The sequence below is a fragment of the Python bivittatus genome, unplaced genomic scaffold (assembly GCF_059951505.1).
Source record: "Python bivittatus isolate LINGU-HERP-01145 unplaced genomic scaffold, Pbiv_v1 ctg000120_np1212, whole genome shotgun sequence".
Taxonomy (NCBI): domain Eukaryota; kingdom Metazoa; phylum Chordata; class Lepidosauria; order Squamata; family Pythonidae; genus Python; species Python bivittatus.
In genome coordinates, this window is record NW_028277037.1 from 6,453,001 (window position 1) to 6,465,596 (window position 12,596).

A 12,596-nucleotide genomic window follows, 5' to 3' on the forward strand; every position below is an offset into this window, starting at 1 on the left:
TGGCCATTTTTCCGCCCCTGACACGTGGTCCGTGGGCATTTTTCCGCCCTTGACGCTGGCGCGCGGGCGTTTTGCTGCCCCACCGCATGGTGCGCGGGCGCTTTTCCGCCCTGATGCCAGCGCGCAGGCGTTTTGCCGCCCCGCCTCATGGTGCGCGGGCGCTTTTCTGCCCCTGATGCACAGCGCGCAGGCACTTTTCCGCCCCTGATGCCAGCGCGCAGGCGTTTTGCTGCCCCGCCACATGGCACACGGGCGCTTTTCCACCCCTGATGCATGGTCCGCGGATGCCAGAACGGATTAACGGTAATTACATTGAACCTTATGGGAAAATTTGCTTCGGGGTGCGACAAAATTCAAAGGGCGGAACGGATTAACCGTATTTACATTGAGCCTTATGGGAAAATTTACCTCGACTTGCGAGCAAGTCGACTTGCGATCAGAGTCATGGAACGGATTAAGTTCGTAAGTAGAGGTACCACTGTAATAGGTGATTTGGCCCCATCAGAATTCATTTTTATCAGGGAACTGACGATCCTTAAAAATCCATTTTAATAAATCTTGTCTGTAGAGAACATTGTTCATCAGATGGCTGTGCCTAATTTCTTGGGCGTAAGTCTCATTGTTCAATGAGGTTTATTTACTACTAACTATTTTACAGTTCTAGAAGTCCACACAAGTGGGCGGGGATGAAAACAGATTGGTTGAATCCATCCAATCTATCAAGAGTGGAAATAGCTTTGCTCTAAACAACTCTAATATTTATATCCAGAAGAGTTCTACAAATACCTCTCTAGATTTTTTGCATAAAAAACTAGAAGGAAGAGATTCCATTAGAATGTGGAATACCTTTCTCTCAAAGTGGCTGCTTAGAATTTGTTACTGTAGATTGATTTAAAACTGAGACTCCAGAGTACAAATGAAAACCAGATTTACCATCTCCCATCTGAAGCCTGAATGGCTGTGCTTTTCAAAGCCCCTAAGTCCAATTTTAAACAACCGAGAACATTAAGCTTCCTTAAACAATGCTAATAGAAATTAAAATTTGAATAACCACCTTAGGTACTGGGAATAAAAGAAATGTGGGTGTTAAATCTCCAGCACAAAATGCAGCCAAGAGCATAATTAAATGATAACAAATTTCTTGCTGATCAAAGGCTTTGGTTCATAGCTTGACTGCCTGCAGCAGCAGTTTCACTGATGAAACCACTTCAGAAGACTGAAATAAAATTAATCACAAACAATAGGCAGCAAATTATTATACACTTTTTCACGTATACAGAGTTTTAAAGCAGATGTCAAGTATGAATTATAATAAACTAGAGTGGTAGCAAAACCTCTGTAGAATCCAATATTCCAAAGAAATTCTGAGAATTACAAGCTATTCTATGCTCCTCCTCCCACAACTTCCCTGATTCAGACCATGTTATTTACCATTAGTTCAGGCAACACAGATTTATTCTTATAAATTTATGAATAAAATAATGCTAACTTTGGTCAGAAGTCACCAATCTGAGGGTTAGTGAAGTCCATCCAGTAGAAACCAGAGATTTCAGATATCTCATGAGTTCTTCCATCAGAAGAGTTCTTCTCCATTGGCCAAGCAAGCAGCAGTGGGTAGGAAGGGGTAATTGGGAGGGCGGGGGTGGGGGTGATGGAGAAAAGTCAAAGAGGTGACAGTCCTCCAAGAATTTTCTGTTATAGAATTGGGGTTGTAGAGGAGCTGATAGATGTGTATATAGATGACGTCCATAGCCCTCACCTACTCACTAGCAGAAACCCAGATCCCAGAAGCTCTGAATACCTTCCCAGTCATCTCCCACCTTGATATCTTCTATGTAAAATATATCCTTGACACTTAAAGCATGTTGGGATCTGAGCCACCTGGATCTTCAAGTAATCCTCTATGGTGCCTATAAGTGGCCTCTTCTAAGAAACCACTGTGTGGCTTATATCTTGCCAGTAACTGTCCTAAGTGGATAACTAGCAAATCAAAATCAACTGGAATAATGGTGCCTGTACATTGAGGAGGCAGGGAGATATTTGTATAAGTTACTCAAGCATTGTATACCCTCAAGTACCCACATAGGAACTCACATAGTCTAAAGGGTGGGATCCTCCCTGGGAAATGTCACAGATCTTGCAAAGGTACAAGATTGATCCTTCACTTAGCCCACTCTAGTGGGATCGATTCCACTGGTTTTTTCCTCACCTGTGCATCTCCCTGAACATTTAGTGCTTCTAGCAGGTGGAAAGCATAGACCACCGCTCAGTGATTATATGCCTCTATGGACACAGCACAAAGCGCATGGTCCTGTCTTGCATGGGTGTGTCACATGATGGCCAATCTCTGAATAGAAATGCATAAATTTACCAACATTGAATAGACAAAACCTAATTCCATTCCCCAGTCTTGAGCCACACCAGTACCACCAGAAGCAACATCCATTCAACACCTGTTCCCTCATCCTAAAGTTCTCCTAGGCCCACTGCTAAGTGTGTCTGCAACAAGTGATAGAAGAGGATAAAAGCAAGGTTCTAAGGAGTTCATTTTACGTCAGAGTGATAATGCGTCTCTTTTTTTGCAACATTCCCTCTGTCAATTTGGGTGAGATTGAAAGACCTATTGTTCTCTCATGTTGCTGGAAATACGTAGAAAGTGTTCAGATCCATTGGTAGTGGGATTAGGAATGGAAGATTACCACCCTCACTATATCTTCGTGACTCATCTCTCTGGAACAAATGTGTATAGGAGAACCGTATTCTATTTTGCCAGTTGTTGTTCCTTCATTGATATGAATTGCTAGGAGAATAACGCAGCAGTGGCCCAGAAAAGAAAGGGAAAAAAAGCGAGCTGATGGAAGAAAAGAGGGCAATGAAGAAATGGGACCTCCTCCCCCTAAAAAGAAAGAAATGGTTTATTGATCATTTGCCATGGTGATTCAAAAGAAGGGAAAGCACAATTTGATCCTAGAAAGGACAATGGGATAACATGAGATCCAGAGAGATTTATAATTATGAAAGGGACATTATAATGGAGGACAGAAAGACTTGAAAGAGGGGGAGAAAAAGAAGAAATTCTCAGAGGTTGAGGGGCTGAAGGAACTTCCATGGGATGGGTAAACAGGAGATAGGGTCATGGGTAGAGATAGGGTACACAGCTATCCAAGGAGTTTTACCCGCCTTCGTTCTCCTATGCACGGAGAATGAAGGAGTGTAAAATGAGCTGACAGCCCACTATCCTTCAGAGACATGTTTGAGTTAATATAATAGAAATAGCAAAGATAGAGTGTGAGAGGCAGAGAGGGCATTGTGCCATGGTGAAAGGAACTGAATGTAAAAGAAGAGTCAGAGAGAGCCAGAATGGTATATGGGGGGGGGGGGGAGGGAATAGATACACACTGTGCCCAAGAAAGAACTGGGTTACACAATGAAAGGAGAAAACATTTCTGCAATTAAGGTAGAAATGATGCCTTCCTGAGCAAGAGAAAAGTAAGTGATAGATGTAGTTTCAGATACTGTAGGTGCCGAGAGTACTCAGTATTCTGCTGGCATTGTGGTTGCAAAGCTTTTATACTGTTTCTGTGGCAACTATGATGTTTCTTTCTTGGCATGCTATCTAACGTGAAATTCTAAGTAATGTTCCTACAAAAAATATGTACTCCAGCTGCTGGTAGAGCTGATGTATCTAAATATGAGTTGCCTCCTTTTTTAGATAAGTTAGTGGAATGGGCCTCTATTTTAAATGAAAAGCAAAGAGGGACATGTACCATTCCACCTGTAGAATGGCCACAGGAAGGTAAAGTACAGATAGTCCTCGACTTATGATCACAATTGGGACCAGAGCTTCTGTTGCTAAACAATTCGGTCATTAAGTGAATCATGCCCGATTTTATGACTTTTTTGCTACAGTTGTTAAGCAAATCATGTGGTCATTAAGTGAATCCAGCTTCCCCTATTGATTTTGCTTGTTGGAAGCCCCCTGGGAAGGACACAAATGGCAATCATATGACCACAGGGATGCTGCAACCATCATAAATACATACTGGTTGCCAAGCATTCAAATTTTGATCACGTGACCACGGGGATACTGTGATGGTGCAAGGACTGGTCATAAGTCAATTTTTTTAAGCACCATCATAACTCTGAACAGTTGTTAAACAAATGGTCGTGAGTCAAGGACTACCTGTACAAATCTGGATGAAAAACTATTAGAAGACAGATTAATCTGTCCCAACAGAATGAACAGAAAGTGGATGTAAGGAAAGAGACTGTGGAAGCTTCCTGGCAAATGGTGAAAATAATTATGTTGCAGAATGCCACGGAAATATATAGCGTTACATGAATGAGTAGAAAAAAAACTGATGCTTGGTAGAATGATAAAATGAAAGGGGTGGTGGGCTGGTGGATGAGAAAAAAATATGTGCAAGAGAATGACTGCTGGGATTACACTGAAAAATAGTAAAGCAGCAGGTGTAGATTGGATATTTGAAGAAATGTTAAAATGTGGAGGTGGTTTGCTTATGGGGTGGCCACGCAATTTGTGTAAAGTCTGCAGTTGTGCCTGGTAATTGGAAGAATGCTGTTTTTCTTCCACACAAATGGAAAGGTGGTAAGAATACATGGGAGATGGCAATGAGCAACAATTGGGACGTGCAGTGAAGTTTTCTGAAGTCTAACGTTATGTTTGTTGATTTAGAGAGAAGGGTATGCTAAAGCAAAGAGGCTTGAATTAGGGGATGTTTGTACAAATATGGAATTGAAGTTTGATTGCTGACCACAATAGAAGTGGTACATCATGGAAATAAAAATGGCATTCAGGATTGAGCCAGGAATAAACAATAATCTAGGAGATCCTCTTGGCTGTTGTGGAGAACCATAGAGATGATCTTGAAGAAACTATGTGGCGACAGTTGCAAAACATATTGTAAGCCCACAAAACAAAGAAAGGATTAAAAAGAAACTCAATCTGACTCAGCCTTAACTCTCTGAGGTATCAAAGGGAGGGAAGGGAAAATACAGTCAAGCTTTCTGGATTCTGTTACTTATCAATAAAGCAGACTTTCAGCATTCTTGTCCATTCTGTTTCCTGACTGAATCTGTCTCAGATGGATGGCAACTGTTTAAAGTATTAGTGGATAAATGCATAAGGAATACTTGTCCTGAGAATAGAGGTGCATTGGCTGGGGAGACAATTGTATTGTCTTATATTGTCTTATATTGTATGCAAACAATGCTGTGTTATTGGTTAGGAACATGAATGATTTGCAGCAAAAGCTAGACAGGTTTTGTAGGGATCTGAAAATTAGGGTAAAAACAAGGTAGCTATTTTCACCAGGGAAAGCTGAGTGAATAATTGCAAGTTATACCTAAGTGATGAGAAGCAAGCCCAGGGAGATGAATTTGTGTACTTGGTAAAATGCATATTAAAGATGAGAAAAAGGATAGACACTTTAAGCTGTGCAAATACATGTAGAAAGGACATGGGGCCTTTTGCAAAGAATGAATGCTTGACAAAAGAAGCAAAATTAGCTATGTGTAAGAGCATGCTTCTGCTCACTTTCTTATATGGGAGTGAGAGCTGGGTTTATTAGGTTGATTTGTGCCATTATGACTTACCATATATCTGTCACGGAAGCAAAAAATAGAAAGTATAGAGAAATACAGAGAACTTGTGTTCTTTGGTAAAAATGTTTACAAAGATGACAAAATAGAAGAAGACCTTTAAGAGGTGCAAATGCTAGCAGAAAGTGGGTAATATGTGGTCTGTTACAAGGAAGTGACAATTGGGTATGTTAAGAGAAACATAAAAATAAGTTGAATGCTTATGTGAGTAGAAAGTTTTTCCTGCATGTGCAGGCTCTGCTTTTTTTTTTCTTCAGATCAACCGAATGTTGATCTGTTAGTTGCAACAGGAATTGACCAACTGGCTCGTTGTCCAAGATTGACGCTGGGGGTTGAGAGAGAGAGACTGGCCCAAAATCACCCAGCTGGCTTTCATGCCTAAGGCGGGACCAAAACTCACAGTCTCCTGGTTTCTAGCCTGGTGCCTTAACCACTAGACCCAACTGGCTCTCTAATGTCAGTAAGACATGTGTGCGATAAAACAAGGTTGGGATCAAGAATGAATGGATGCTGAATGAATGTGGATTCGGTACAAAACTAAGTGACTAGTGTGAAGGACCCCTTCATGGATCACTGACTTGTAGTGGCGAAGGGGCTTGCGTAACTCAGTGAAGCCATGAGCTATACCGTGCAGGGCCACCCAAGACGGACAGGTCATGACAGAGAGTTCTGACAAAATGTGGTCCACTGGAGAAGGAAATGGCAACCCACTCCAGTATCCTTGCCAAGAAAACCCCATGGACAATGTTAAAAGGCTAAAAGATATGACGCCGGAAGATGAGCCCCTCAGGTCGGAAGGTGTCCAATATGCTACTGGGGAAAAGTGGAGGGCAATTCCAAGTAGCTCCAGAAAGAGTGAAGCGGCTGGGCCAAAGCCGAAAGGACGTTCAGCTGTGGATGTATCTGGAAGCGAAAAGAAGGTCCGATGCTGTAAAGAACAATATTGTATAGGTACCTGGAATGTAAGATCTATGAACCAAGGCAAGCTGGATGTGGTCAAACATGAGATGACAAGATTGAACGTCGACATCTTGGGAATCAGCAAATTGAAAGGGACGGGTATGGGTGAATTTAATTCAGGTGACCATTATATCTACTACTGTGGCCAAGAAACCCTTAGAAGAAATGGAGTTGCACTCATAGTCAATAAGAGAGTGGGAAAGGCAGTAATGGGGTACAACCTCAAAAACGACAGAATGATCTCAGTGCGTATCCAAGGCAAACCATTCAATATCACAGTCATCCAAGTCTATGCCCCAACCACTGATGCTGAAGAAGCTGAAGTTGACCGCTTCTATGAAGACCTACAACACCTTCTAGAACTAGCACCAAAAAAAGATGTCCTTTTCATCATAGGGGATTGGAATGCTAAAGTAGGAAGTCAAGGAGTAATCGGAATAACAGGCAAGTTTGGCCTTGGAGTACAAAATGAAGCAGGGCAAAGGCTAATAGAGTTCTGTCAAGAGAACAAGCTAGTCATAGCAAACACTCTTTTCCAACAACACAAGAGACGACTCTACACATGGACATCACCAGATGGTCAATACCGAAACCAGATTGATTATATACTTTGCAGCCAAAGATGGAGAAGCTCTATACAGACAGCAAAAACAAGACCAGGAGCTGACTGTGGCTCAGATCATGAGCTTCTTACTGCAAAATTTAGGCTTAAATTGAAGAATGTAGGGAAAACCACTAGACCACTCAGGTATGACTTAGATCATATTCCTTGTGAGTACACAGTGAAGGTGATGAATAGATTTAGAGGATTAGATTTGGTAGACAGAGTGCCTGAAGAACTATGGACGGAGGTCCGTAACACTGTACAGGAGGCAGCAACTAAAACCATCCCAAAGAAAAAGAAATGCAAGAAAGCAAAATGGCTGTCTGATGAGGCTTTACAAATAGCTGTGGAAAGAAGGAATGCGAAAAGCAAGGGCGAAAGGGAAAGATATAAGCAACTGAATGCAGATTTCCAGAGAATAGCAAGGAGAGATAAGAAGGCCTTCTTAAATGAACAATGCAAAGAAATTGAGGAAAACAATAGAATGGGGAAGACTAGAGATCTCTACAAGAAAATTGGAGATATGAAAGGAACGTTTAGTGCAAAGATGGGCATGATAAAGGACAAAAAAGGCAGGGACCTAACAGAAGCAGAAGAGATTAAGAAGAGGTGGCAAGAATACACAGAAGAACTATACAAGAAAGATCTTAATGTCCCTGATGTCCACGCTGGTGTGATCACTGACCTTGAGCCAGACATCCTAGAGAGTGAAGTCAAGTGGGCCTTAGGAAGCATTGCTAACAACAAAGCTAGTGGAGATGACAGTATTCCAGCTGAGTTATTTAAAATACTAAAAGATGATGGTGTTAAAGTGCTGCACTCAATATGCCAGCAAGTTTGGAAAACGCAACAGTGGCCACGGGATTGGAAAAGGTCAGTTTATGTTCCAATTCCAAAGAAGGGCAACGCCAAAGAATGCTCAAACTATCGCACAATTGCACTCATTTCACATGCTAGCAAGGTTATGCTCAAAATCCTACAAGCTAGGCTTCAGCAATACATGAACCGAGAACTCCCGGATGTACAAGCTGGGTTTCGAAGAGGCAGAGGAACTAGAGATCAAATCGCCAACATTCGCTGGATCATGGAGAAAGCACGAGAGTTCCAGAAAAATATCTACTTCTGCTTCATTGACTATGCAAAAGCCTTTGATTGTGTGGATCACAACAAACTGTGGCAAATTCTTAAAGAGATGGGAGTACCAGACCACCTTACCTGTCTCCTGAGAAATCTGTATGCGGGCCAAGAAGCAACAGTCAGAACTGATCATGGAACAACCGATTGGTTCAAAATAGGGAAAGGTGTACGACAAGGCTGTATACTGTCACCCTGCTTATTTAACCTATATGCAGAGTACATCATGAGAAATGCCAGGCTGGAAGAATCACAAGCCGGAATTAAGATTGCAGGGAGAATCATCAACAACCTCAGATATGCGGACGATACCACCCTAATGGCAGAAAGTGAAGAAGAACTAAAGAGCCTCTTGATGAGGGTGAAAGAGGAAAGTGCAAAAGCTGGCTTGAAACTCAACATTAAAAAAACTAAGATCATGGCATCTGGACCCATCAATTCCTGGCAAATGGAAGGGGTAGAAATGGAAGCAGTAACAGACTTCATTTATTTGGGCTCCAAGATCACCGCAGACGGAGACTGCAGCCATGAAATTAAAAGACGCTTGCTCCTTGGGAGGAAAGCTATGGCAAGCCTAGATAGCATATTAAAAAGCAGAGACGTCACCTTGCCGACAAAGATCCGCATAGTCAAAGCTATGGTTTTTCCAGTAGTAATGTATGGCTGTGAGAGCTGGACCATAAAAAAGGCCGAGTGCCGGAGAATTGATGCCTTTGAACTGTGGTGCTGGAGAAGACTCTTGAGAGTCCCCTGGACTGCTAGGAGGTCAAACCAGTCAATCTTAAAGGAAATCAACCCTGATTGCTCATTGGAAGGATCGATAATGAAGCTCAAGCTCAGATATTTTGGTCACCTAATGCAAAGAGAGATCTCTTTGGAGAAGACCCTGATGCTGGGAAAGATTGAAGGCAAAAGGAGAAGAGGACGGCAGAGGATGAGATGGTTAGATAGCATCACTGAAGCAATGAGCATGAAACTGAGCAAACTCAGGGAGGCAGTGAAGGACAGGAAGGCCTGGCGCAATATGGTTCATGGGGTCATGAAGAGTCGGACACGACTTAACGACTAAACAACAACAACAAGTGTGAAGGAAGTATGCTGAGGTGGTTTGGTCATATAGAGAGAATGAATGAGGATTGCATCACATAACAAATATGTGAAGGAAGAGTGAATGGGTTGAGAGGAAGAGGAAGACCAAGAAAATTGTAGTTGGATGGACTTGATGAGGTCCTTGAAAAGACAAGGGAGAAAGAACAAAAGGCAATGTACAAAGTGATATATGGATATAGTGAAGCAAGGATGGGCTGTGAGGATGTAAAGGGATAGAGAGATATACTTAATGGTGTTGGTATAAATTTGATGCAGCTAGATTTCCTTTTTTTTTTTTTTAATCTCATGCCATTTTTTCCTCCTCCTCCTCCTCCTCCTCCTCCTCCTCCTCCTCCTCCTCCTCCTCCTCCTCCTTTCTTGGCTTACTATTTATTCCTTTTTTGAGCTTTGTAGAAGATTGCTTATTTCAAAAGGGAACAGCATGATGGATCTGTTTGCAGAACTGTGAAGGTGGGCATTGCAGTGATCCTTCCGTACTAGTAAACAGAAAAGTCATTGGAAACATGGAAATAAATTGCTGCATACCAAATCTGTAGCTATATATTATTGAAGAGCAACATTCCATGCAATTTTTATCCCAGAATTGTGTCCAAATCAAACAGTTAACATCTCACTTATACTATATAAACTATTTTTTTATCTGAGCACAAAGGAAGTTGGATAGTATATTTTTTTATTTATAACATTAATATGCTTATATTGTTTTGCAAACTTAGATTATGAGTTTTGGTAACAGAAGGGTCCACTTCCTATGAATGAATACTACTTTTGCAAGCTATTTCAATGTTATTTGAGAGCTACAATCGGTTTAAGATTCCAGAACCCATTTTTGGATATGTAGGTGAACTAGATTCTCAAAATTATGTTTTTTGCATATTGGAATGGGTGGAAGTATTCTTATGCAGGCCATAAATTTCAGGGCACACAGATTCATTCTCCCGGTTTTGTTCCCCCTGCCCCACCCCTTTTAGATGACTCCAAACTGGATCAGACTGCTAAAACAACAGGTTATCTCAGTGAAATAATCTAGGTCAGGAATCAAAAAGTAATGCTACTATTTTTGGAGTTGTAAAGAGAATTAAGACCCATATTTCTTAAACATTCTTCCCATCTAGATCAGAAAATTTTCAACACTGTAAATCTTTCAAAAATATTTTTGTGGTGAGTCAAAATCCTGCTATGACAACAAAGTTAACAAAACGTATTAGGTAAATACAGCTTCTTTGAAGTGGATTCATGGTTCCACTTATACAAGAAGTCCTTTGGCAAGCTTGAGTCAGCTGGTATCTTCACGCCTCCATCTTCCAAGTGTCCTGCTGTTGTCCTAATGCAGTACTGTACCATGAAAGTGATTTACTTAAAATAGAAACTTCTGCCTGGACTCACATCTTTTCTTAATGGATTAAGCTTCTTTTTTTCCAGCTGGTCTGGCTCTTCTAACTTTGGCTGATAGCTTCAAATCTTCCCAAAGCCAGGGACTTCATGAAAAATTAAAATCTTATGGATTTTCGTGCATCGTCATCACCCAGATGGGCTATAAACTTGCATTAGCTCATCTTAAGGAGCGTGCCATTAACTTGGAGTTACAAGCAGACCAGTAAGTCTAGCCCAGGGACATTTTTTGAGCCATGCTGCTCATCTACTCTACCTGGCTAGGTATCTTGGTTGTATAGCAGTCCCCAGATTCAGAAAGGCTTAATCTTTGTCCAGATTTAACAGTCTCCCAACAACAGTTACTGAGGGGGAATACCAGAACTTCCCATTTGAGTGGAGACTGTGCCCCAACAGTGGCGGAGCAATTGAAATGCTAAATAAGGTTATATTGTGCTGCTTCTTCTGTGTTGATGCTCACTAAGAATTGTGATCCCACTTTTAATCCTGCATCTAGCGGTTCTAGTTGCTTTTACAACCAGTTACTATTATCAGACCTATCTCATTCTACTTTGCCAACTGTTGCCAAATACTGTTCTATTGTTTGGACAATACATCACAATTTTTCTTCACATAGTTCTTACACAACTCTTGTCTGGCTGAAATTGATTACCGATTTCAGTCGTAACTGTCTATTTAGTCGATTATCTATTTCTATGCATTATGCCTGTATGTACTTTTATTGATACTGATTCTTATTTCTGTTATTTTATTATTGTCAATTGCTACAGCCTTCTTTAATAATGCAGATAGCCAGTTATTGTAATTGGTTGTGTTAACTTTTTAGCCATTACTCCTTTATATATTATTATACTTTACACTATACCAATATACTTCCTTTGGGCACAATAATTAAGCATGGTTTATTTATAGATTTTAAAAATATAATGATTTTATGTTTCATGTTAGCTATTTTTATTACTGTAAGTCATCACTCGATAGTTTTACTTAAACTTTATAAATTTGCACTATATTCACTTTCAGGCTTGAAAACTTAAAGTTATCATTTTAGTTGGATTGGTGTCCTGATTTTATAGGTTGTATTAGCGATTAAAAATGTTCCATCCATTTTTATAGTATAGAGATTACCCTTTGATTTCAACAGGATGGTTGTAATCCTATTTTTCAAAGCTTTCTTTTGCTGGTGAATGACCGAAATAAAAAGACTTGACTTGTAACTTTGCTGGATTCACAAGTGAAGACGAGAGAGAATTCTCACCACTTCTGAGGTGTTTAGGTAAGCTTGGCCTTATCTTCTAATAGAGGAAAATGAGCAGCCCAGACAACATGTTCTTCTTGAGACTCCCAGCATGTCTTCATGGATGAAACGTTTATGTTTCAAACTGTCACATCCCTTCTTAAACTAGTTTAGACTTTCCAGTGATGGCAAATTGCCCAGATTGAAGTAAGTTTACATGCATGAAGAAGCAAGCACCTTCTTGTTTTTTGTTTCAAGCAGCCAAGGGTCTTCAGAATCCTTATCTTTAGAGGAAGGGTAGATATAAATGTCAGAGGCATTGAGCTGGATGTCATTAACACTAGTCACATCCTTATATTGCAACAAGAAGCTGCTGATCACATGTTCATCACTTTCAGAAAGAATAAACACAGGATAGACTGAATTTATGGTCACTTTTAGCAGTGTCATCATGCCATCAAATGATATGTGCATGATGACATCACTAGGTAAATGGCACACTGAAATTATTATATGTCATTGGACACAGGTCAGTCA